We start from the raw sequence: 27,763 nt of genomic DNA, 5'->3' as shown, positions 1-27,763 counted from the left end.
AGTGCTTCTCTTAAGCAATCTGCCTGGAGAAGCTTTTGCTCCCCCTGGCCAGTCAGGCCAGAGGATTTTACATGTGTTACCCAAATACAAGGCCCCAGCTTTCCATGTGCAGATCACATGGCCAGAACAACAGGGGCCATCTTGCCCACATGACCAGACTGCATATTTTGTCCTTAAAGCAGAAGGCCAGGGGAGAAAAGAAAAGAAAAGAGGGGGGAAAAGTACATACAGGAAAAAACATAATACACAGCAATCAAAGGTGTGTGCACACTGCCATACACAGCACAAGTGTGTGTAAGTGTTACATTTACATCAAAGGTTTCAAGTAGTAGCACTTTTATACTTGAAGTTTCTTCTCTTCAGAAAGATTCTGTTTGCCTGAGAGATTCCCAGAACTTAAAATGTACTTGTAGATGTGGCAATATTTCTTGAAGCAGAAGGAGAACTTTGAGGATATAGATAAATGTATATACATGCATACATTGAATACAATTCTGCTACTATTAATTACTCCATGTATTATAAATTTATTTGCATACATATATCAAAACAGCTTTACAGTCAATATCCATAAATAGATGTAAACATGTATACATTATGATAGTCAAAGTTGCCCTGAATTTTGGTCTCTATTTGGCAGGGAGTATGGTGGGGGCTAAGTGGGCCAAAACTTCTTGATGACACTAAAGAACACATCTGCCCTGGTCAGCTGGACTCAGGAAATGGGTTAGGTTTTTCCTCCCTCAGTTTCTCTGATCAGTATCCCTTTAAAATCCCCTGATTCCAGGTTTACAGACCCCCTAATGTATGGTTCATTCTTCCTATATGCATTGGAAATTCTCATTCCTGTATCAAATAAGAACATGATTTGGGTGTTACGGGACCATGTTTGGGCATTATAGGCTGGACTAGATCATGTGTTTCACCTTCTGAGAGGCACAGTCCAGAAGCAATCAAAAAGCCACCCAGAAGCTCCTATTCTGCCTGCTTGTGGGCTGATGTAGGGCAGTCTGAGAGGTTATTTTGACTTACAAGAGCTTCCCAATGGCTGACATAATGGCAACAGCACACAATTTTACATTTAACACTACACTCCCATCCCTGAGGTATACTTTCCTTACCCCAACGTGCTTCCTGCACTGGGACTACAAGTAGGTGTGGGATAAGGTATATACAATGACCATACATCTGGGGTAATCCTGTATCAGGCTGCTACAATTTGTGTCAGAGCAGGAACCATTAATTTAGCCATTAATTTAAAAAAAACAACTGCCCCATACTCTTGTGTTTAAAAAGCATGAAATGTCAAACAGGATAACATTACCCCACACTATGACAGAAGCATTCCACTAAGAAAATAATACATTGGCAAATATAGCCAAGCTGTGATTTTTTCACAAGGAATTTATACTATTGAAAATGTAATCGCTGTAAATGTTTAACTTGTTGGAGGGAGGGAAAGAACATATTTTTGTGTCCTAAAAAATTCTAGTGGTGAATAGTTTGTATCAGACAAGCTTCCTGCTTGGGGTATTTTGCTCCACCTCACTTCTCTGGCAGGAAATCTGAATCCTCAGAACATTTCAAAGTGTGCTTTAATGGCTGGTTGTGAAACGTTTTCAATTTTCAATTCCACTTACCTATATCGGGAAAACTGTTTTTTCAATAAAATATTTCATTTTAAATTCACCCTTGCCTCAGAAACACATTATATTTTGGTACATGATATACAGTAAGGAGAAATCATACATATTTTATGGGCAACATGTATTGAATTTGTAATATGTGTCTGATAATGACTTTGTACTAAGCTCCCATTCCTCTGCAGTTGCAATGTAATTGCTGTCCTGAGCTAGATGGAAGCTGCTTTAGTGGTACTTATGTGCTTATACAGTTGTGGGAAACCTATAAATCTGACTTGAGTCTCCAACCAGACTTCCACATATTGAGAAGAAAAACGATACTTCAGGATAAAATAGAATCCAGGAGTTGTTTCCTTTTGAATGGTTCCTGTCTCTTAATAGTTGGAGCCGTTTATCCTTGAGTGTCTTGTTTTGCTTCTGAAATATTGAAAAAAGTTTTTGACTAAACATAGTTTCACTGATAACCTTCCTTAATGATTTCAGCCAGAGCAAATGCTCAAGCCAACATAAGGAGAACAAATTATTAGATTTTGGATTCAAAACAGAACATAAGTGAATACATGTGTGCTTGTCTGTTGACCTGTTGAAGTCCTGAAAGAAATAGAAGCTTAGCAGCAGCAAGGAAAAAGAATAGGGCAATGTACAGTATCAGGAAAAATGAGTGTGTGTTGAGAGTTATGCATTTTCCCACAAGATGTTTCTGACCTTCTGCCAAAAGTTCAGCATCTGATAAAGTATTTTATACCAGTGTCTGTTTATTGCCTCTCCTCCAACCCCCAGTCCCCAGGAAAGTGCAGTATGTGACTTGGGGCTGTTAGCATAAAGTAATACTATATTTGCTCAAATATGATGACCCAGAATATAAGATGGCCCCCCAATAATTAGATTTTATATATGGAAAATGTATTAATTTGTTATAATTTTCCAGGTATAGAATCTAATTATTGTAGTTTTGCCTTGAATTTCTCCCCCTACTATAGCAGAGAAAGTAAATTAGGAGGTGTGGAGTCAGATGGCCAGCTTGCCCCTGACCTCCCCAGTTTCTTCCCCCTGCAGCCCCTTCCTCCCCCTCCAGCTCTTCCCCCCCCCCCTTATTGTCAGACTCTGCCCTCCCTGAGCACCTGAAAGTAAGGGACAAATTTGAAAACACTGACTTTACTATGGGTACCCATAGACTTAGGTCATCCAGAATTTATGTGTGTTCTATAAACACACATTTCAGCAGCACTTTTTATTTATATATAGTATAAACTATGCATGATATAAGTCCAAAGCCAAAAGTCTCATGCTTTACCATATATTTCATTAGGCTGGACCCCAGTAGAGTCAATAGTGTTTCAAGCCATGGTGACCCCATAGCTCAGCAGTGTGTGTGTGTATGTGTGTTTGTACTCCAGAGAACCGACCCCTCCCCTCCACACACACACACTTAAAGGATTCATGCACTAAATAGCCTCCACTCATGACTGAAACCAGGTGTTCTTGTCAGGAGGTCTGAGATCCTCCAAAAATTTATACGCAAGTAAGGCACAGGGCAATCTGGTCTAGTTTTACCCCATAGAGGGCAGAGCTACACTAATCATATCAAACAGACTGACAGAGGGGGGTAAAGGGGGATTTTAGGTAACTGTTTGGGGCCCTGTTTGGTGATATTTGCCAGACATTTAAGGCTGGTGAAGAAATGGGTATCATTAAAAGGAAAGGCACAGCTGAGCTGTGGGAGTGCAGAGAAAGTAAAAAGGTATACAATGTAGTGGCTCACCATAACTTGAAAAGGAGTCGGTGCTGAAGGGAACTATGTTCAATGGACAGTGCCAAATATCTTATTCACATGGACTGCACTGTTCCCATCAGCATGTTTGCTCAATATGGGTCATGTGTTTTATAGTCATGCTCCGTATTAGCTGCTTTTAATTAACTTCACCATCCAGCGTAAGGTGGCAAAGGGCTGCAGCGAGGCAACAGCCCTAGACTTTAGGAGGGCTGACTTCAACAAGCTAAGGAGGATCGTTGGGGAAGCTCTGAGGACCCAGAGGGGAAGGGAGCCAGATGTCCAAGGTGAGTGGTTGCTCCTTAAGGAGACGATCCTCCATGCCCAAAGGGAGGTAATCCCAAAAAGGGTCAAAGGGAGCAGGAGGGCACATAAAACCCCATGGCTCACTAGGAGCATCCGGGAATGTCTCCTTGCTAAAAGGGAGGCATACACCCAATGGAGGGATGGGGTCATCACCAAAAAGGACTATGTTACAGTCGCCCGAGGATGTAGGGGGGCAGTCAGGAAGGCCAAGGCAGAGATGGAGATAGGACTAGCTTCCCGGATTAAGGACAATAAGAAGTCCTTCTTCAAATACATAGGGGGTAAAAAGAGGGTCCCGGGTAATGTGGGGCCCCTGCAGGACATGATGGGCAACTTAGTTGTCATGCCAGATGACAAAGCTAACATATTTAACGATTTCTTTGCCTCTGTCTTCCTAAGTAGGGACCAGTTCAGCCACCTCCCTGCTGGGCCCCCCTCAGGCCCCGGGAGAGACACGCCTGGGCCAGGGGTTAGCGAGGAGTTAGTTAGGGTACTTCTGGAGAGGCTGGACGTGTTCAAGTCCGCTGGTCCGGACGATCTTCACCCTAGGATTCTACAGGAACTGGCCGAGGTCATTGCGGGACCCCTGGCGCGGCTCTATGAGCACTCGTGGTGCTCTGGTGAGGTGCCGGAGGACTGGAAGAGGGCCAATGTGGTCCCTATCTTCAAAAAGGGAAAAAAAGAGGACCCGGGAAATTACAGGCCAGTTAGTCTTACCTCAATCCCGGGTAAGCTCTTTGAAAAAATTATCCTGGCACACATCCAGGAGGGCCTTGCGGGGGAATGCATGCTCAGGGGCAACCAACATGGGTTCATCAGTGGCAGGTCTTGTCAGACCAACCTGGTGGCCTTTTACGATCAGGTCACCAAATCATTAGACGCAGGGGTTGCTGTGGATGTAGTCTTTCTGGACTTCCGGAAGGCTTTCGACACTGTCTCTCACCCTGTCCTCATCAAAAAGCTGGGAGACTGTGGTGTCGATGCCCACATAGTCAAATGGGTCACTAACTGGTTGGAGAGCCACACCCAGAGGGTGGTAGTGGATGGGTTCTTCTCGACCTGGAAGGACGTGGGCAGTGGGGTTCCGCAGGGCTCGGTCCTCGGGCCCGCACTGTTCAACATCTTCATCAGTGACTTGGATGAGGGGGTAGAAAGCACCCTGTTCAAATTTGCTGATGACACTAAGATGTGGGGGGATGTGGGTGCACTAGAAGGGTGCAATAGGCTACAAGCTGACCTTGACAGGTTGCAACGGTGGGCGGATGAGAATAGGATGGGGTTTAACACTGATAAGTGCAAGGTGTTGCACATGGGGAGGAAGAACCGGCACCACACTTACAGGTTGGGGAACTCCCCTCTTGCCAGCACGGAGACAGAAAAGGATCTTGGAGTCATCATTGACTCCACGATGAACATGGGCCAGCAGTGTGGGGAGGCAGTCAAGAAGGCCAACCGTACCCTGTCATGCATCCACAGATGCATCTCGAGCAGGTCCAAGGAGGTGATCCTCGCCTTCTATGCAGCACTGGTCAGGCCGCAGCTGGAGTACTGCGTCCAGTTCTGGGCACCACACTTCAAGAGGGACATGGACGATATGGAAAGAGTTCAGAGGAGGGCCACTCTTATGATCAGGGGTCAGCAGGGCAGGCCTTATGAGGAGAGGCTACGGGACCTGAACCTGTTTAGCCTCCACAAGAGAAGGTTAAGGGGGGACCTTGTGGCCTGCTACAAACTGGTCAGGGGGGATCAGCAGGTATTGGGGGAGTCCCTGTTCCCCCGTGTGCTGCCAGGAGTGACCAGGAATTTTGGTCACAAGCTGGCGGAGGGTAGGTTTAGATTAGATATTAGGAGGTGCTACTTCACAGTCAGGGCGGCTAGGGCTTGGAACCGGCTTCCAGGGGAAGTGGTGCAGGCTTCTAGCCTGGGGATTTTTAAAAGGAAGTTAGATGAGCACCTTGCCGGGGTCATCTGACCCCGGTGCTCTTTCCTGTCAAAGCAGGGGGTCGGACTAGATGATCTACCTAGGTCCCTTCCGACTCTAGCTACTATGAAACTATGAAACTATGAAACTTCATAGCTGGCTTCCATTACTTAGCACATGTTGCCTTTGGCATCAGTTTAATGATAGTCAGTATATTTAATGAGGCTTTCTTTTATGTGAATATAAGACAAGGAGCTTTTTCCCCATGCTGACTGGGGCGGGGGGTGTCTCATATTCAGCTCAAGTAGATCAAAATTTCAGTACAACTCCACTGAGAAAAACCTAGATTGCTAACATTTTCATTTGATAAACAATAGATATAAAGTTTTGTTAATACTTTGCAATAATGGTGACATTTTAATGCACCATTTTAAAATAAGAAAAGGGAAATCTTTTATGTTTTAGTATTTTGTTTTGAAATATCTTCATTTTAATCAACATCTTGAAAGAGAAAGCAGGTAATTTCCTCACCCCTTTTATTCATTTGACTGTTGATGCATCTACAGTTGTAGCATACTCTCATCTTATCTTTATGATTGATCCACAAAAAAGTGAAGAGCAGAACCCACACACCCACATTTTGTACCATTTTTCACTGACTCAAGCAGGTTAAAACAGAATTGCACTAAAGGTATGGACACACGTTATGTTTAGATTTGGTTTAAGTGCAGTTTAAATCTGAATTTGCCAGACATACAAGCCTGTCTAAAGCTGCTTCAAACAGCTAGAAAATCAAGTACTATTTTTTAATCAGTTCACTGTGAACCAAGTCAGTGTTACATGTGGACACCAAGTATTTCATGACAAGCATGTGGATGGTCTTCTGGGCATTCCACACTGCATAATGCCTCACCCTCCCCTACCTTCACTGCTGTTGGTCTCTCCAATATGCAGCCAGAACTCTATTGCCCATCCCACCTTTCCCCCCCTCCCCTTTTGTTGGCACTTTTTTTTTAAATCAATGAACTTTGTTGTACTACTTGGCCAATACAAGCTATCTTTCTAACAATTAGATATGTTCTCACTCCTTAGTCAACTGTGACACCTCATAAAGCTCTCCTCTCTCAAGTCTCTGGGAACCTGAAAACATAAATCCAAACACTCCCCTCTTTCCCAACTCTCACATCCAATATCAAACAAGCACACTACAGAGTCTGGTTAAGTGCAGGCTGCTGAACTTGTGTTTAAGAGAGAAGGGAAAGCAAAGTAGTGAAAATGTCCTCAGCTACTGGTCACCCACCTCCTGGGATCTCTGAAGCATGCGTGCAAGCAGTCTGCCTCACTCACTGGGAGGCATGCTGTGCTCTGTGCTCACTCCTACCTCACACGTGTCAGAGCTGCAGCACTTCAAGACCTAAAAGGTAAACTTTCTACTTGAAAAGCTAAGGCACTGCATGTATGGACACCTCTGTGAACTGATTTTCAATTTGTGGTATATTGGAATTGTTTGTTTATTGTGCATGTGTACACCCTTAGGCACCTAAGGTTTTTTTTTTATTCTTTGCCTTCCTGACCAGGGACAGGCAAAGTCTAACCCACGGGCCAGATCTGGACAGCAGTGGACTCCATTTCCTAGCCGCCTCTGCGCATGGCTGAAGCTGGTCTTTATGGAGACCCCAGCCACACCTGCACTGCAAAAGCTGGCAAGACTTGTGGCAGAGCAGGGCAGGGGGCTGTTCCAGAGCTGCTGGGATCTTGAGATGGGGGCAGCTTGCTCTGGAGCCAGGGCAGAGCTGTAATCTATAGCCTGAATGCTCCAGGCAGGGGCGTGCAGGCAGAGGATCACAGCTCTGACTCAGCTCCTTGCAATGGTAACAGCTTGGTCTGGAGCAAGGGCAGAGCCACAATCCCCTGCCTGCATGGCAGGCTACAGATTGTGGCTCTGACCTGGCTCCGAAGGAAGCTGTCCTCATTGCAAGATTCCAGCAGCTCCAGAGAAGCCCCCTGCCCTGCTCTGCTGCACACCCTGCCAGCATGGCTGAGGCTGGTCTCCATGGCAACCCCAGGCTTGAGTTTTCACAGTGCAGGTGCGGCTGGGGTCTCAATGGATACTTAATACCACCAAATGTCTGTTTATTAGATGCATAGTCAGTGTGAATTGGTCCATTCAGTATTAATTGTTCCTCACCCACAAGTAGCTCACTTTCCCTACCTATGTGAGCAGCCCCAAAGCAGCCTGTTGCTGTTGGGGAAAGCAGAGTGTGAAGTGAAGCAGAATGGGATACCTGGAGGATTGACTGGACATTAGTCACAGAAAGCTTAGTGTCCACGCTAGGCCAGCATCTGCTATCCACCCCCTCTGCCTCAGGACTCATCTGCCATGACTAAGGAGATGGAAAAGATAAAATCTTAATCCCTGAAGGGAGATGGGAGGGCAGCGGGGGGGGGGTGTTGGGAAGCCCAGACCACCCAGGTGATTGATTTCACCAAGTGCCTATTTTATTGAATTAGTTACAATGTAGAAGCCTGTGCTAATTGCCTCGTTAACATGGGAGCAGCAGGATTGCTGTGTAGTTGATTGCAGTTCCCCCCCCCCCCGGTCCTGCTGGTCATGGAGGTCTCTCCACATGTTCCAGCCATGAGCTGGTTGTCCCTGGGACCTGTTCTTCTGTGTTATTCTCCCCTTCTTCCTCCCCAGGGTCTTGCCAGATGGCTGCTAGCCCCTGTCTCCAGAGAGGAGTCCCCTTTGCCACTCCTTCCCAGCCACAGCTATTCCCCCAGAGCTTCTGTCACATGCCAAGTGTCCCAGGGAATTGTTCTCCAGGGAATCATGTTCCCTACCTCCCTGGAATACTGCTGGCCAGCCACTGGCCACCATCCCTTTGGTAAGTATCCCTTTGTCTCATCAGTCTGGGATTTGTTTTGCGTGTTCCTGTTTGTAGTGTCTTTGGTGTCTTGCCGGATCTGCAGTAATCTCTCTCCCTCTCTTCTGTGCCCCAAGGGCAACTGTTTGATCCCTAGCCCCACCTTTTATGTTTGGCAGTGACCATTATCCACTAATCTTCTCCCAGTGTGTCAGTCTTCCCTTTGCTGAGTTCCTGCTTCCCTATTCACCCATGCCTAGTGTTTCCCTCAGTAACAAGGGTTTCGCCCAAGCCCCTTGTTACATCCACACATAACACTGGACTGGTTCAAGGAGAATCATTTTAAACTAATATGTGATTAGCTATGTATACTTTTTAAATATTCCAGGACTTTTAAAATGTTCTAAACTGGCTTTTAGGTCTGGACACTCCAAGAGCCACTCTAATTAAAGCATTTGCAGTGTCTCTTGTATCAGTATCCCTGCTCTTTAAAATGGCAGTGGGAATTCTTTATCTAAAGCCTGTCAAATGTGTGGGGATGCTGATACATGAGATGCAGAGACTGGCCAGAGCATGCCAAGTGTGTCCATACCCTAAGTCAACTTATGCACCTACTAGATGGAATAGAATCTAGCCCCATCTATGTGGAATGGAGGGATGAGTTCCACTACAATCATCTACAGCAAAGCGAGTGGAGCTACTGCCAGTACATGAACTGGTGCAGCCACTGTCACCCTTCTATGCCAGTTGTATGCAATGTTGGGACCAGTGGAATTTTCCTCCGTACTTGTATAGTATCCCAGGAAAAGGGTGCCCTGTGTCTATGATTCAGTATTTGAAAATATTTCGGTGCCACAATGCACAAAATGCACATCTACAAGCAAAAACACCATTGTATTGCTGTTACATTGTATTTCCCTTGTTTCTCATAATTAGCGAAGATCATATGGGGACTGGAAACGCCATTATTCTTGCATATTTGTATAGGGCCAGGCACAACGTGGCCCTAATTATTTACTGGAGTCTCTGCAATGCCAACTGTCACCCTGCTGCTGAGTTCCTTCACTCAATCTAACCATTTTCCCCTATCCAGCTATTATCAAAGTCCATTTTTCTATAGTGATCTGCATACAAAATTAAGTCAGAGGGATGAAAAGTCAGCATTTAGCAAGTCATATACATCTCAAGGAGGGTGGGAAGAGAAGTTACATCTGTCAGAAGCAGAGTTATCTGCCCTACAATTGCCCAAAGAAGTGGCCAGGAACACAGGGTTGTACTATTCAGAACTGAAGTATGCTATACAGCCTCTAGAAGAATGTTAGATAGGAGCCCAGTAGAAGGGTGCAGTGCACATGCTACAATGTTCACTCTCCAAACACTGATGCATATGTTTTGCTACACAGGAGACACATCCACACGTGACAGCGACTACGCAGTATCCAAAAATACTGTACAGTAGCATGTCAGAGCATGGACAGTGCTAGTACGCTACTGAACAGTATTATTAAGTTATTGTGCAGTAGCATCACCTAAAAGATGTTTGCCAGTGCTACTGCACAGTACTTTCAGTTACTGTACTTTTGCTTAGTACTTGCTAATACAAGTACTGAATAAATGTGGAGTAACAGCTGTGCAGTAGTGTCCCATGGACACATGCCCAGTGATAGGAACTTTACTGTCATGTCTGTCCAGCCTCCCTGATGAACATTGGCCTGCCAACAAGGAAATGAGCCCACTCACCCCTGCCTCATTCAAACCCAGTAGTTAGGCAGAGTAGACATCTTAAAGCACCAGCCCTGTTGTCATTATCAGGTGTTCTGTCTCAATATAGCTTAAGAAAAGCAACAGTGCACTAGCTTGGGACCTTCTATATTGCATATTTTACAAGTTTGGGTACATGCAGAGAGGGAGCAGCAAGTAAGAGAAATTTATTTCATCAGCAGTGGTTCCAGGTTTGGCAGAAAAGCCATATAGACCTCATTCCTCCAAATTCCTACTGTTTAAATACATAATTGGGCAAAGATATCTTAGAAAGAAAGGGTGGCTTGCTTGGATTGGGGATGGAGCTTCTGATTGGTTGAGTGAGACATACTCGTTTCTTAGGGAACAGTAGTCAGAGAAGATTTACGAGGAGTGTTTATCCACATTAAAGAACCATTTGTTTTATGTTTATTCCATTTTTCTTTGGTTTTAATGAATTGTGTTTGTGGTAAGATGTCTGCCATATGGATGGATTTCATGGGGTTGACCCCAAGGAGACAACACCATATCCTCTGGGGAGACATGCTGATGGGTAAAGAAACTCAGGAACTTATACCCGCTCTTCACCTCTGTTAAGGGGATGGACCAAAGTGTTTGCTCCTATTGAATTGTATGCCATCAGGTTGCAGCAGGCAAATGCACACTAAAAGAACAAATGTAAATTCAAGGTAGTATTAGGATGAAAGATTAATCTTCTGATTTTGGTCTATGGTGGTCTCATTTCATTTATTACGGGAAGCTGACTACTTTGGAAGAGTTACCACCACATATATCATTAAATGGCACCCTTCTATCCACTCTCAAAAAGACGCCAAACATTTAACAGTAGGAATGGATAGGAAACTAAACCAAGTGTTCCCCAGGTGGCAATGGGTATTTTGAGAGGTTGAAGTTAGACTTAGATGTGTTTGGCTAAACAGCTGGGGATACATTATGTGTTGCAATATCACAGTCTACACCAGGGGTGGCCAAGCTGCGGCACATGTGCCACAAAGAGCACAGGCCACCTGGGGAGTGGAGAGGCAGCTCAGTGGTAAAGGGGACAGGGAGCAGAAAGCAGAGCAGCAAATTCAGTAAGGATCTTGGGGCAGAGAGCAGAAAGCAAGGCAACAGATTGGGCAAGGAAAAGGGATCAGAGTGGCACTTGGGAGAGTGCAGGGCTTTGTGGCATGTCTGACAAAAGGATTGCCCCTCCCCCCTGGTCTATGCTATATCTATTCTTCTAAAAATAAGACTTTGGATCCAAGGCAATCTATAAGGCACCATTCAGTCAAATAAAATAAAGAAGAAAAAAAAGAACTTCAAGAAAAATGCAAACGATTAATAAAATATTTAAAACCTTATTCTTCCTCAGTTTGAAAAGGTGAATTAATGAACACATCAATCAAAACCCTGAAATCCTGAAAACCTTTAATTTACTCTTATTGTAGTTGCACAGCAGAAAAATAGCCTTCAACCAGAGATATCACTGAAATGTAATTAACCTTTTGCTTTTAGAAGCACTTTCTTGGGGAATCTCGGATGTTTATTCAGAGTTCTCAAGGGGGCACTGAATCTTTAACAAAGAGATGCTTTCTCATCAGTGTTCATTTGCTATTGGAGTAAAAAAAGTGTTAAGATTATTTGTTTTTGTTAAAGTATAGTTAAAAATCTGTTATTTCAGTTGCTCAGATTCTTATTTTCTTGTGTTGTGACTAATTAAATAGTTCCCCAATTGATGTGTGGTCTTCTGATATCGACAAGACCTTCATTTTTTACATAAAAAAGGAGGTGGAATACCTCCCTTCTTTGATTTTTGCCTCTCTTGTTTAAAAAAGTATTCAAGCCCTTTGTATGCACCACCTCCCTCTCCCCACCACCATTTCCCCTTCTCTAGGCCACTTTTAAAAGTGTAGGTTTTCAAAAAACACCAACACCCTTAATTCTGACCCATAGCAGATGCCTGAGAATAAACAAAAGGAACTTTTCTCACCCATCACACTGAAACATTTATGGAGTGTCTGGACTGACATGTACAAATCAGCTAGCTAACTTGAGGTATTTAGAAATCAATTAATAACTACTATTGACAAACTAATACAAAATCTGGGGTAAGCACATGAACAACAGTTCTCATCTCTGATGTGTTAGATCCATATCATATGCATTGAGATAATTCTAGAAACCATTTTTGGGAATATGCCTTATAATCTGAATTTACATGAGCTGTAAAATGGTGATGGTAACATTTACTGTGCTTTGTAAAGAGATCATATAGTGCATAAGAACATAAAAGGTGCCATACTTGGTCATGTCCATCTAAGTCAGTGTCCTGTCTTATACAGTGGCAATTATAAATGGATACTTTACAGGGAGAGTATATACACAGGGCTAGTGTAATCCATCCCTTCTTGTACCCTCCCTGACCTCAACTGTTGTTGGTTTAGGGATATCAGGGATAAATTCTTGACAGATCTATTTAATAGCTATCAATGGGCCTGTCCTCCATTAATTGGTCTAGACCCTTTTTGAACCAAGCTATATTATCTGCCTCTACAGCTTCCTGTGACAACAAGTTCCAGAAGTTAACTACACAATATATAACAAAGAAATATACTTTCTTTTGTTTGTTTCAAACTTGTCTTCTGTTAATTTCGGTAAGTACCTCTCCTTGTGTTTTGGGACTTAGTGAATAACTGTTCCCTATTCACTTTATTCACACCCTTCAAGATTTTATAGATCTCTACTATATTCCCCTTAGCCTTTGCCTGTCAGAAATGAAATACTGCTCTTTTTTTGTTGTTGCTGCTGGTATGGCAGCTGCTCCCTACCCTTGATCATTGTTGTTGTCCTTTTCTAATTCTACTCCATCCTTTTTCAGATGTGGAGACTTGAACTGCACACAGCATTCAAGATGCAGGTGCACCATGAATTTATACAGTGGCATAATGATGCTATCAGTTTGGTTTCCAGTTCCATTCTTAATGATGCCCAACTTTTTATTGGCTTCTTTTGGTCACTGTTGCTCATTGAACTGATGCTTTTAGGGATCTATCTACAATGATCCCAAGGTCTCTTTCCAGAGTCATAACAGCTAGTTTTAAAGCCAGCATTGTGTACTCGCTTTAAGTTGAGGTTATTTTCCCTATATGTATTACTTTCCATTTGTCACATTGCTACACTGTGTCATTGGACAGTATATTTTTTTTTAAGAAGGGTTATAAAATAATATTTCTGGGTATACATCAGCTGCTAATTATGAGAATTAAGAAGAAATGCCCTCTATGGACAAGTTATTTTGCAGTTGTCCACTAAAAAATATCTCCCACTTTGGGAGCTTGTTGATTAATTTTTGTGCCAACAATAGCACCATAGAAGAAAAAGAAACTTTCCTATCATAACTCACCTTATTGAGGCAAGGCAAGGCAAAACAAAACAATGCAAAATTTTAAAAAAACCTTTTTTTTCCACTTGATGTTCTATTTATTGGGCCTGTTAGAGATTCTGGGAAGCATACATCAATTCAGAGAACTTTAAGTAATTACAGTGAAAGAGTAAACCAACATGAGAGGTTATGATCTCCTTCAGATCTTTCTCAGACTGACTAAAAGAGGATGCATTTGATTCTGCACCTTCAGTAAGCAGTAGATTGTGCAGCTCCACAGAGTGCAGGAGACAGAAGCTGACCTAGCTCCTCATGCAGGTGTGTAAGAAAGTGACCATCATGTGACCAATGACTGGCAGAAGAACAAAGCCTTTGTGGCTATTTAATCACTTATAGGAGAAGCCCCTTCATGTTTTAATGAATCAGGCAGCTCAGCTTTCTGAATTTAGAGAGCGTGAGAGAGTATGTTGTGGATATCTACAATGGATTACTCCTTTCTGCCTTGTGCAAAAGGGGAGCAGTGGAAAACTATGCTTTAGAGTGTGTCTAACAATTTCTCCGGGGCCCTCTTCTCCAGTAGCAACTTGGCTGAACTATCACTTCAGGGCTGTGACTGAAAGTACAGTCTGACTAAGATTTGAGTTTTGCACTGACTAAATCAAATTGGCAGATAACTGTAGCTGGCAAAAAAAAAAAAAAGTGATGTTTGTAATAATTTAGAATCTCATCTTCAATAAAGGACCACTCAATCGAATGAAGGCTAATTGTGTGAGTAAAGATTTATAGGATTGGACCTCTAGAATATAGGAATATAAAAATTTACTCCTCTCCAGAGTTTAATTGTTTCCCAGAGGCCTGGTAAACTACACTTGCAGTATATCTTGTTAACTCATCATTCTACCACATTATCTAAGCAAGAGCTTAAATTGCCTGTCCAGAACATAGTAGCTTGAACAAGATGGTAAAGCAGGACTCTCTTGCTGGAGTGGCCATGCTCTGAAAGCCAGCAAAGGAGACCTAGTTTATGTAAGCAATATTTTTCTAACATCTCTGTAGAAAAATATAATAAAAATAACTCTCAATAGAGAGTCCTTGTATACTAGACACCATTATGTACGCTCCTAACACTTTGGCTACTTGTGTGTACTTGCTTACATGTACCTTTAACTTAAATCTTTCAAAACAAAGCCAGTAATAGTAAGATGCGTGTGCATTATTTTATGTACTCTTCCAGGCCTTGTGCCAGAACTTCAGAGAGATTAAGGTAGGTGCTCAGGTATACAAGTAAGGGGCACTTACTGGAGGGGCTCTTCAGCAATATGTTGATTGACCAGTTTCATTTTCAAATTTATAGGGCAGAAAATGGTCCACCCACCCCTTTTCTTGTCTGGGTGTTGCTGGCAGCTCAAATAATTTATTTTTATATTGTTCTTATTTAGCTAGCCTAATCCTCGATGAGTGAAAAGCTAATTTCTATGAATACCTGAACATAACAGTTGAATTAACAATCTTGAGGCCAAATTCTGTCCTCCTTTCCCTAGGCATAACTCCAAATAACTATAGTTAAATCATGAGTTAATACGCATGAGTATATTGGCCACGTGTACCTAAAATGTCTGATTTTGCAAAATTGTTTTCCCCTCAAACACAGAATAGGAAAATTCATATCCTATGAAGAGTGTAAGTACACCTTTACCTCATCATGACAAAAAAGTCTGTTTTTCCTGTGGTATTTTGTTATAGTGACTGTAATAGCAAGTGGTTGAATAAGTCCCTGTGTCTGGACAAAAAGTAAAGTATTTCCAAATCAGGAACATCATTTTCCTCTGCCTTTTCTTTTTTAGTGAGCAAGCAGAATTCAAACTGGAATTCTGCTCTTTTCTTCACCTTCTCCTTTCCCCCCCGTCCATGTAAAAGTCAGTTGCATCTGCAATAGAAGAAAGGGGTTTCATAAATCATGCTATCACATGTTCTGGGCTTTGTATTTTTCAAATGCACTCAGCAGAATACCTGTGCAAACAATGCTCTCCCTCCTTCTGAACTGAGTCCTATTTTATGAGTAAACGATATGTGCAAAGAAAATATTGAGTAATAAAAAATTGCATTTTCTGCTCAAGGTGAACAACCTTACAGCATTTATTTCCCTTTTCAGATGATGTCTTGTTTTACCTTGATTTGTTTTTACTCACGTATTTGAAGGCTTTATTGCATTTTATGTATATTTAACGGCAATGTTGATAGTGTATTCATTTAATAAGCATTTGCTGTCATTCTATCCAATATACAGTAAGCTTTTAGCAAGACAAAATAGGTCAGGATCTCTTTTCTTGATATGGCAATTAATTTTTAGATTAGCATGTTGTATTTTTAACCTTCATCATTTTCTTCACACAAAAGTAAATCTTAAGTTTTGTCATACCTTATAATTGCTATGACAAAAATGTTCACAGTGACATGAATGGTAGTTTTGGCTACCAAGACAGATTTTCATAATAATGAGTTTTTTTCCTGTAGGGGGCTGTGAACTGCTAATTAGCATCTATGACCCAATATTCTCAGCAAATAAGAGTAATAGCAGTAATTTCTAGCTTTATGCAGGGTGCAAGTCTAATATTACCAGCACTTCTGTTTCATTTGTAATTAACTGCAAGCAATTATTATAGAGTCAAGGAAGTATATCCTAATGCTCCTAGGTAATAAAAAAAAATTGAAATGATGTTTGTAAAACTCATATGTTTCATGCTGGGTGCACTGATTTCTTTCAGAGAACTGCGATTATGTGCCTATCAATTAAAAATTTCCCTTTTTTATGTTTCTTTACATTGTTATGATTCTTAATGTTGATAAGTAGGTATCTGATCTTCTGTATAATTCTCTATGACATTTTCTGTGCTTGTTCTTTTAATTAATATTTTGATCATCAAGACCTTGGTGAATACTAAAACCGGAACATTTGGCCACAACATACAACATAGAAGGTGTTGTCAGATAATATTTTCCATCTCTCTAATTCAGTATTCTAGGGCTAATAGAACAGTGATTCTTAACCCTTGTAATAGAAGGGTGTATACTAATAGAGCATAGCTTGGCTTTCATAAACAAGGAATAGAAATAGGATTTATTTTAGTAGATGTATAATGTAACTTTCTGAACGCATGCTCTTTTTGCTTGTACAATTTGTTTCTGTGGACAACTGGAATAATTATGGAACTGATAGGTGTAATGTTATTGTTTGAGATGGACATGATGGATCATGACATCCCAATTTTGCTTGGGTTCCAGATGTAATTAGAATGGGATTCATCTTTTAGGAAATTCATGCTGCATGACTATAAAAAATGCTGATGACTATCATGCATAGTCAATGGGCAACTAACAATGACAAAACAACCTGTTAAATACTTTTGAGGACCTGGACCATAGTCTCTTTTAGGCACAAAATTCCCACTGATTTGAATGGGAATTGAGTGTTAACTCCATAGATATGACCCTTTATGCCTAGCATAAGTCTATCTTATAAATAACACAATATTCATAAGTTAGTGGAATTGTATGAATAGTGTTTTAACTTCAAGTCAGTCTCCTTTTGTAGGCGATGCTTCACTTGCAGTAATGGTGATAATTTAAATGAAGGTGGAAAAGAAAGCTTGCATCCGAAAACATAAAAAACAATGAGGCAGATCCTGAGGGGTTCTGACTGACTGCAGCTCTGATTTACTTCCATGGGGTTTTCAGGTGCTCGCATCTCTCAGGCTTCTAACCCTGTGGCTTTATTTTTTGACCAACGTAAAAGAGTATTGAACAAAATATTTCCTTTTTGACTTGATCATAAGCCAAAAAGTGTTGTTTGATCACATGTGGGGGCTAACACTGACTAGATATTGAATAGCTAGTTGAAAATGAGCCGCTTATGTGAAAAATCTAGAAAAAAAGTAGTTCCCATTTGAAAATTTTCACTTTCTTCTTATGATTGTAAAAATTATTTTTCAAATGTCTTTTAAAAAAAAGACCATATCCTGCTCTCCTGGCCTTCACACATTGTTTTCAGATGCACATTTTTCCTCTTGATCTTCCTCCATTGATCCCCAGTGTCGGCTTTTTCCTTCCCAATCCCCTTGGTTTTTGGCCCTCTTTTTGGGCAGGGTTCGTGGGCCAGATCCCCAAATAGGCATTTAGATTTGAATGGAAGTTTAGTTATCTTAAATAACTTTGGGAAGCTAGGGGCTTGGCCTGGGCCCTGCAATAGATGGATGACATTTAGCAGAGAAAAACAAGAATGGGGAAAATTTGTGAAAAATGAAAAATTAAGTTAGTTCTTGGGTCTGCTGCGGACTCCAGTGGGTCCTTGTGCAAATCACTTAAAATGGGGTACAAAGAGATTTCCACTGAGTACAACAGAGGCATAACATAGCAGAGGCTAGTGGGCAGTTGGCAGATTACATACTTGATCACAAAGACCAGGAAGCTGAATGTGGGGCCTTTTCTATCCCAGGCCAATGCCTTCAGCAGCAGGTTAAGAAATGTTGTGTGTGTCTCAGAAATCTTGCAGATGAAAGATATTTCAAAACTACTGCATCTGTGGCATGTTTTGGTTTTGGTGAAATTTTAATTTTGTCAAATGCTCCAAATTGCTCTCAACGTTAGGAAATATTACCGAAGTAGAGCTTCATCCAAAGTCTACTGAAGTGAGTGGAAAGACTCCTCTTGTTTCATAGTTTCATAGTAGCTAGAGTCGGAAGGGACCTAGGAAGATCATCTAGTCCGACCCCCTGCCTTGGCAGGAAAGAGCACCGGGGTCAGATGACCCCGGCAAGGTGCTCATCTAACTTCCTTTTAAAAATCCCTAGGCTAGGAGCCTGCACCACTTCCCCTGGAAGCCGGTTCCAGGCCCTAGCCGCCCTGACTGTGAAGTAGCGCCTCCTAATATCTAATCTAAACCTACCCTCCGCCAGCTTGTGACCGTTATTCCTGGTCACTCCTGGCAGCGCACGGGGGAACAGGGACTCCCCCAATACCTGCTGATCCCCCCTGACCAGTTTGTAGCAGGCCACAAGGTCCCCCCTTAACCTTCTCTTGTGGAGGCTAAACAGGTTCAGGTCCCGTAGCCTCTCCTCATAAGGCCTGCCCTGCTGACCCCTGATCATACGAGTGGCACTCCTCTGGACTCTTTCCATATCGTCCACGTCCCTCTTGAAGTGTGGCGCCCAGAACTGGACGCAGTACTCCAGCTGCGGCCTGACCAGTGCATTTAGTAAACTCACTCTAACCTTGATAGTCAGTGATCCTGGAATTTTCTGTTTAAAAATTGCAAATTCTCTGATTAAAACTCCCTAATCTGTGTTTTTCCATGATTAAAATGAAAAGCCACTATTGTTGAAACATTGTGTTTACCTAATATCTATATCTACACACACACACACACGCACACACACACACACACACACACACACACACACACTCACTCATACTAGCCAACTGCCCATCAAGAATGGGCACCACCTAACACCCCATGCTGCTGCTGTTCTGCCTGTTGCAGGGAGCGGGATAGGGGAGCTGAGGCCCACTCCCTCACCCCTTGGCTCGTCCTCTGCGCAGTTTCAGAATCATGGTGGTGCTCCCCCATGCTTGAAGCACTCTGATTGGCTGTTTCTGTCAACCAATCACAGTGTGAATAAACTGTTATGGACAGACAGACTTAGGCTTTTATATTTATATACATATATACAGGATCTGTTGAACACAATATTTTATTGATATACTTACAATTTTAAAGCAATTTGGAAGCCTACCAATGCCTCGAGCATTATCATTAAAAAATGCTGAATACTTATCCATTTTGGCATTTAATTTGGGGTATTTATCATGGAAAATCAGAGCTCCCCCTGCCTTCCCTCACTCACCAGGACCTGGGTCCACCTGCAGCTGTCTTCCCCCGCTGCTTTGTGATGCTGAACAGCCCTGATATGCCAGTGCCTTGCCCATGCCATTGTCCTTCACTACCAAGCCACAGCTCCCCAACCCTGCTGATGCCCCTCACTCCCAACCCACAACCCTTCTGGTGCCCCTTATTCATGTCCCATAGCCCCCTGCCCCCAGCCCTGCTGGAGGGGACCCCCAGTTGCCAGAGCTATGGGGCCAGGAACCTGGGTCCACAGCCCCTGCTCCCCCTAGCACTGCCTGAGCCCTACCTGCTGACCATGGGTGTCAGTAGCTGCTGTGGCCAGAGCAGAGCATAGATCCTTGCTCCCCCTCCCCCATGGGTGGCACAGCTGGAGTGGAGCCCATGGGGTGTGGGGGCTGATGCAGGCTGACAGATTTATCCCTGGCCTGCACCCACCCCCACCTGGCACATAAATCTTGGCGTCATGTCTCTCTCATCCCCCCGGGAGTGCACATAGTGTTGGAGAGCCAGCCCCTCTGCCACTCCCTGGATGAGATGCTCACAGATCCCCAGACCCTGTGGCTGCACATTCCCACCCTGGCCCTGGGACCCACACAACCACTCCAGCTGGGCAGCACCCCAAGCCCCAGCACTACCTAACTCCCTCCCAGTGGTGATGCATAGGGGGTGCACACAGGTGCAGGTACAACCCTTGAGCATGGTGGTACACCCTATATGAAAAGGCACCACTGACGGTATTTGCAGGTAGTCAGCGATCACCACTGGCTGCTGCTGACACTGCCGGTGGCATCTCTGGGTGGTCACCAACCTCTGGTTGGCGCTTGCCACACCCCACCCCCCGCTGCTGACAACTCCGGCGGCATCAGCGGGAGCTTCCCGCTTACTGCTGCCATGATCCCACTGCTGTCAGCACCGCCATGTCCCCCCAGCTGCTGGAAGCACCCGTTGTTCATGCTCCCTCCTTTGCTATGGTGGCCTCAATTCCCTCCCCCACAGACTTACCTGTGGGGAGCTGTGGGAGCTGTTCTCCATGCTGCCTGGCTGCCATATGCATGTGTGCATGTGCACATGCATGTGGTGCACCCTGCCTGTTCACCCTCCTTCCACTCTCCCCAGCCCTTGCAGGCTGAAAATCTTCCAGCTTGCAAAGGGAAACCCACCATTACCTATGTTTTTCTCATTAAAAAGAGAAAATCTGCATTTTTCTGTGGTGAACAGAAAACCCAGATCCATGTTAATAACAAGACTGAGATACTTCTAGGGTGAGAGATTCACATATAGGAAAGTGTTACATTTAAGCTTCAGCAATTAAGGAAAATGTCACATACTACATTTGTGCTTAGGAAGAATAATTTCTGGAAATGTTTTTATTTATTTCAGATTTTCCCTGCAACCTCTGAGCAAATGTGTGGACTCATTAGAGCTGTGACAATGATTTTTATTTTTCTTGATGTCTGTTTCTTTCTGTAGCTTGGTACCTAACATATATAGGGAGGTCCACACTATTACATATAATAAGTAAAATTGATTCCACAAATGTTCCTATGGATATAAGTTGGGCTATTCAAAGAAGGTTCAATCTTGAAGTACATTGTATTAAACCTTGCTGCTCCCTTTAAAGATAGTGGGACATGCAAGCATTCAAAATGTGCCAAGATTAAGTCCAATGTAATCTGTTACTCATCGAGAGGAAAAAATATCAGAAAATGTCTCTAATTCTTATGGTCAATAATTATTAAATTATTTTTCTGTTAGTTGACTTGGGTCAGTCTTATTGTATAAATTGTTTGTGGGGAATGAATATTAATAGATGCTTGTGAATGAAATCAGTATGTTCTATTGGACTAATTTAGCTTCCGTTATAGTTAATGGGTAGCTCTCCATTGACTTTCATGGAAGTTGGATCAGGATCTGTAGGTACTTAAAAAAAACAATAACGAAGAAAGATTTCTGAAAAAAATAGTACTGCCTTTGGTATCACTTAGATAACAGTTTTGACAGGGAAACAATTTCCTACAGCCAACACATACCCTATACCCACATAGCTACATTGCTGTTCAATTATATTATGATTGTATTAATTATAATCTGGTTTAATTTAAAGAAGAATGTAAATTATTATTCTTTTGTGTGCATGAAGGAAGGCCATCTTGGAAAATTGCTGTATTACATTCCACCTTTGATGGGCCCCTGTGTGTGGATAAATAACTGCTTTTCTCCCAGGTAATTTGCTACATCTCCACTCATTTGATTTTTCTCTGTCATCAAGGGCCATCTATGCATTTGTTCCATAAAACAGCAAATGGTAGTTAGGTTCAAATTCTTAAAGGCATTTCAAGTGCACATTGTAACAGGCTTGTAGTAATCAAGTTGTCCAAATAACAGTCTTCTCTCTCTCTCTCTCTCTCTCCCTTTCTCTCTGAATTGATGGGGAGAGGCAGATGTGGAAATTATGAGTAATGTAATTGATGATCTTAAAACTTTTAACTATCCAAGTTCTCAACAATCAAGACCTATTTGAGTTGAGAATCTAATAAGTAGTAAATACAATAATTTTCAGTAAGACATTTTCTCAAGTTCTCTGCAGTGCTTTTTCTCCCCTTTTGCTTTTCTGGGTAGCATTATCATCTAATCAGCATATAAGTTGGAAACTTTTATTGTGACATGTACTCATTTTATCCTTCTTTCATATACAGTTGCTATGAGTCGGCTTATAAGGCCTACACTTTCAGAGGTTTTATCCCCATTTATTTTTGTAACAGGATAAGAAGCAGGCCATTGTTATCCCAGGCCGTTTATTGACAACTAATTTATTATGTACCCATGCAAGTACTTGTAGAAAACATCTAAAATATTGGTGTAGTATATTAATGTCAAAGGGATTTTCCAGGTCCCTTGATTTACAAAACCTTTTTAGTAATGATGACAGGTCCAAGATTTATTTGAGATATTAGCCCCATTGCAGCCCAATGGAAATGCTGCATGCAGCCAGAAGTTCATTTTGATTTTCGCCTGTTTTCCCTGAATGTGCAGATCAGGCTGAATGAACCCAAAATTCCATATGATGGTTCTGTTTAAAAGTGCTCTTGATCTATTAATTAGAAAAGAAATAATCATATGTTATTACTTTAGGTCCAGATTTTGATACCCTTGTTCACGTTGACAGAGCTTGTTTATTTATAAAAGAGCCCGTGTTTGTAGAGAGGTGAGTAAAAAATATTTGCACCACTGGAAAAACTGATAACACTTTTTTTTCCCGATTCTGTGAAAAGCAAAATATGTTGCAGCTCTGCCTCAGATTTTTTTTCTAGTTTAAGCAAAATGAAAACAGAAGGCATAATTTTCATGTAAAAATACATTTCCCCAGCAAAAAAGGAGAATTTTTTTTAGTTCAAAACTGAAGAATGAAAATGAAGAAAATTATCCAGGGCAAAAGTATGAAGAAGTGTAAATTTTCAAGGGTAGCATGCGTTTACTATTTTCACTACAAACAAGTAGCACTCATCGGGGTAACTGAAAAAAATATTCTTAATCGTTTTTGTTCAACTTTGCCTATCCCAGAATTAAAACAATCTAGGGCCCCGGATCTGCTTGCTTTGGGCATGCCTTCACTGCATAGTTAAGACAGGGCTTACTGGTGAGTGCCTCTAATATTTCAGCAGTTTACTGACAGAAAATGCTGATCCAAGTTAAGTAGCACTTTGGGGCTCTGGGGTAGATCAGGTTCTTCTTTCGTTCAGGCTAGTAATTTTTCTACTTGGCACTGAGGTGTAGGATAGGTGTTGTTGGATTAAGGATTAAGTGCTGTTGGTCCTCCAATGCTTTCAAGGACAAATAAGCTCTCCCATGATTTTCTGGGAATATATCATACAGTGGCAACACAAAGAACTGTGGACTATGCCTCCTCCCTCCAAATCCTTAGCAACATGTATAGGTGAGTGGAGCACTAGTGAGAACAATAATTTGGGCATAACCACGTGATATAACAGTGTAGACCTGGACTAAATCTTGAAATAAATATCCCTGTTTCGAAACTGTAGGTGTTTGTGAAACTGTGCATAAAGCCCATGGATTTCCACAGAATACCAGCAGTATGGGGTTACAAGGTCTCTATCCTGCAGTTGAGAACTTCTATGGACTGCTACATCTATATAGAATGAGGATGCAGGCAATTCTCCACTTACGTTTCGAGTTACATTTAAGACTTACAGCGTTTATAAACTGACACCCCGTTTCAACTTTCTGACATCAATTTTGACTTTACAATGCTTGATCCGACACCACGCCACGCCAACGAACAAGTCTGCTGCGCCGCCCATCTCCCAAACTTCCTTGGATGCATTCTTTAAGAAAGCAGACAAGACTCCAGAAAAACCTGCAGCCAAGTCTCCTGAGAAGACTCCAGCCGAGAACCCTTCAAAAAGTCCATTAAAGTCATCTCAAAGAAGTCCTTCCAAATCAGTATGATTGCTATTTACAATATAAATATATTAATGTAGCTTTATTAGTCATCTATAATTAAGTACAAAATTGTAGGTTATTTTTGGTGAAAATAGGGTATTGGGCCTTGGTTCAGGAACCAAACCCCCATTTATAACATTGTTTCCTATAGGAAACTCAGTTCCAAGCTACAACATGTTGACTTAAGGTGTAGTTTTCAGGAACCAATTTTTTTATAAGTCCAAGAACTGCCTGTACTTTCAATTAGTCATGTAGGGCTGGCCCTGAAGAATTCTGCTTTGTGAAAAATGTCAGGGTTTAGCCATCTGTTTTCACTCTCTGTCATGATAGTCAGATGGGTTATGAATTGGCTGGAGGGCTGCCCCCAGAGAGTGGTGGTGGCTCTTATTCGACCTGGAGGGATGTGGGCAGTGGGGGCCCCCAGGGCTCGGTCCTCGGGTCTGCACTTTTCAACATCTTCATCAGCGACTTGGATGAGGAGGTAAAAAGCACACTGTTCAAATTCACTGATGACACTAAGATGTGGGGAGAAGTGGGCACACTAGAAGGGAGGAATAGGCTACAATTGGACCTGGACAAGTTACAGCAGTGGGCAGATGAGAACAGGATGGGTTTCAACACCGACAAGTGCAGGGTACTGCACCTGGGGAGGAAGAACCAGCAGCATACCTACAGGCTGGGGAACTCCCTTCTCCTCAGTGCAGAGGCAAAAAAGGATCTTTGAGTCGTTATTGAAGCCAAAATGAACATGGGCTGACAGTGCAGGATGCAGTCAGGAAGGCCAACCATACCTTGTCATGCATCCACAGATGCATCTCAAGCAGGTCCAAGGAGGCGATCCTCCCCTCTATGCGGCACTGGTCAGGCTGCAGCTGGAGTACTGCGTCCAGTTCTGGGTGCCACATTTCAGGAGGGATGTGGACAGCATGGAGAGGGTCCAGAGGAGGGCCACTTGCATGGTCAGGGGGCAGCAGGGCAGGCCCTACGTGGAGGGGCGACAGGGACCTGAACCTGTTCAGCCTCCACAAGAGAAGGCTGAGGGGGGATCTAGTGGCCATTTACTAACTAGTCAGAGGGGACCAGCAGACATTGGGGGAGTCCCTGTTCCCCCGAGCACTACCAGGAGTGACAAGAAATAATAGTCAGAAGCTGGCAGAGGGTAGATTCAGGCTAGCTATCAGGAAGCGCTACTTTACTGTCAGGGCGGCTAGGATCTGAAACCAACTTCCAAGAGAAGTGGTGCTGGCTCCTACCCTGGGGGTCTTTAAAAGGAGGCTGGACAAACACCTTGCCGGGGTCATTTGACCCCAGTACTCCTTCCTGCCATGGCAGGGAGTCAGACTTGATGATCTGTTCAGGTCACTTCTGACCCTACCAACTATGAAACTGTAAGACCTTGGCTTTTAGAAACCTTTCATGGACAAACAGCTCAGAGGTTTGGGCAGTACTTCAGGATGTGGAAGACCCAGGTCCAGTAGCAATAGAAACTTGGACCTGACCCCAGCTGAGTGTTCTAGATACTCATAGGCAGTGGAAGGCTGAGGCTAATGGGTTTTAGCTCCCACAGACTAATTTCTCAGTAGCCAGGAACAGCAGCAGCACCATGACACTGCTGTCCCACAATGCTACTGTCATGCCCCAGTGCCGCGGCGCCGCATCCAGTGCTCCTGTTGCACACTCCTCTGCTAGTGCCACATACAGTGCCAGGATGCACTATCCCTGCAACAGTCCTGCAGGAGGGGGAGGCAGAGGTCAGTCCCCTCTAAATAATATTTTCTCGCACCGCCTATACGGACACTGGGATCCAGTTATTCTGAACTCCTCCCCTCTCTCTCAGCAGAAATTCTACCCTAAACCAAGAAAAACTTCTAGTCAAAATTAATTTGTTTCTGTACATTTTGATTTTAATGAATTAGCATCTTTCAATGAAAATGTTTTGTTGAAAAATTCCCAACCAGCTCTACTGTTCACTTCAGGATGGTGGTTATAAATAGCCTGCTTTGGAAATAATCAGGAAGACCAGGTTAAATTAAATACGCTTTCATCAGGGAAAGTAATCTGCATCATTTTAAGCCATCAGCAGTGTATACAATTTTTCTAGATTTCCTTCTTTTGAATCTTAGTTCTGTAATTTAGACCCATGTTTGACCCATGGCATGTTGCGGGAGGTGTAATTCAGTGGGCAAATTGATAATGAACACATGGGTAATATGAACAGTTATTAACTAGTGAATGAGATGGTTAAAGAATGTCTTCCTCAGCTTACTGTATTTCCTAGTGACAAGAATTAAAGCAAACTAAAGAATCTTTTGGACGCAGGATTGTTTTTCCATGGATGAGGGATTACAGATTGGCTTTTTAACTTCAGCTTTTCCAAATAGTTTTTCAGTTATTTAATTTACTCTACATGGAGTCTATTGATTATTCAAGTTGGCAGTCAATTTTATAGGGCACCCTGCTGTTTCTTTGCTTAATGTAGTCAATGATTGTAATTGCTTGATCAGTGCAGCCCATGAAATAGGTTTTGTGTCTTTTTTACAATGCATTGATGGCTTTATCTGATGCAGTCTTGGCAGGGTCTAGGTTTTACAGCACTATCCTGAACTCCCAGAGGTCTCTAGATTAATGGCTATGGCTTTCTGTTGGAGCTGCTGATACTGCTCTCCAGAATGTATTCACACATCTGGCATGCCACACTTGGCAGTTGTGCCAGCTTTTTGTTGTGCAGTTACAGAATATCTCACCAGTGCCTAGTTAACTGTTTTCACTAAAGGGAATGAGATAAAAAGCCATCCACAGAGCTGTTGGCACATACTCTTTGTCACTGTAATCACAATTTTTTAATTTTTCTGTTACTCTTTATAGGGCCAGTTGATGCTTAGAAACAAAATATGTAAAATATTTATAATATGATCTCTGATTTTTTTGTTTAAAGAATCTCAAGTTTGTCCCAATTTCCTGAGAAATTATAATTAACTCCTCTCTAGCAAATAAGTGTTTTACTGTAATGACCACATTGTCTTTTTTACTTAACAGCTTAACATTTCTTTATTGAGAGAAAGCATGTGAATGGAAGGACAGCAAGGGGAAATCTCTTGGCTTTTGTTATGATTAAAGTAATTCTTTTGTCTTCCATTGGGTCATGTTAAATTACTTAGGCATCATTTGGCTCTGCTTGAAAGTCAGTGTTTCATATTTGGTAGAATCTGAATTGTGGTATTAGACATGTAAAATGTAGTCCTAATAAGCAGGCCAAGAAAATGTAATGAAATATGCAACACAGGTGCATAAATCCATGGACAATATAATTATATAGCACACATATACCATTTACAATGCCTAAGGTGACATCCTGCCAAAAATGTAAAAGTGTGATAGGTTTTGGACCAGCTGTGGTATGAGCTGATTTCCTCAGCTGAGCTTGACATAGAAGCTGGACATGTGCAGCTCCTATATTAATTCTTTTCTCTCCAGGTAGTAAACTGTAAATGCATAATGCATCTTTGTATAGTAAAGGTCTACTGAGAAGACATCTGGAATACAATATTTAAAATTCCTGCTCTGTCCTTCCCACTGAATTCCCAGTTATGTTGGGCAATAACACAAGAATTGCATATATCTATATGCAATATTAATAACCTATGGACCCATGTGTTAACAATAAACAGCCTTAATAAAATCTGTCAGTGTGAAAAATAACGAGAATAACATGGCAAATGCTTCCAGTGTTATTGTCACTGTATTGACATCACTGTTGGAATACTTTACTA

The 27,763-nt window shown here is 42.4% G+C and overlaps 1 long non-coding RNA gene across 1 annotated transcript; it reads left to right on the top strand.

The window, feature by feature from the left end:
- Window positions 1-21,673: 21,673 nt before the first annotated feature.
- LOC149869443 (uncharacterized) lies at window positions 21,674-27,366 on the top strand. The gene is made up of 3 exons (XR_016441100.1): window positions 21,674-21,755; window positions 22,665-22,737; window positions 23,573-27,366. It is a non-coding gene; the product is annotated as an uncharacterized LOC149869443 (long non-coding RNA).
- Window positions 27,367-27,763: the final 397 nt, after the last annotated feature.

The sequence above is a fragment of the Crocodylus siamensis genome, chromosome 3 (assembly GCF_052110815.1).
Source record: "Crocodylus siamensis isolate JL-2025a chromosome 3, ASM5211081v1, whole genome shotgun sequence".
NCBI classification, from domain to species: domain Eukaryota; kingdom Metazoa; phylum Chordata; order Crocodylia; family Crocodylidae; genus Crocodylus; species Crocodylus siamensis.
The sequence above is the reverse complement of the archived record's forward strand: the minus strand, read 5'-3'. Positions and strand labels throughout refer to the sequence as shown.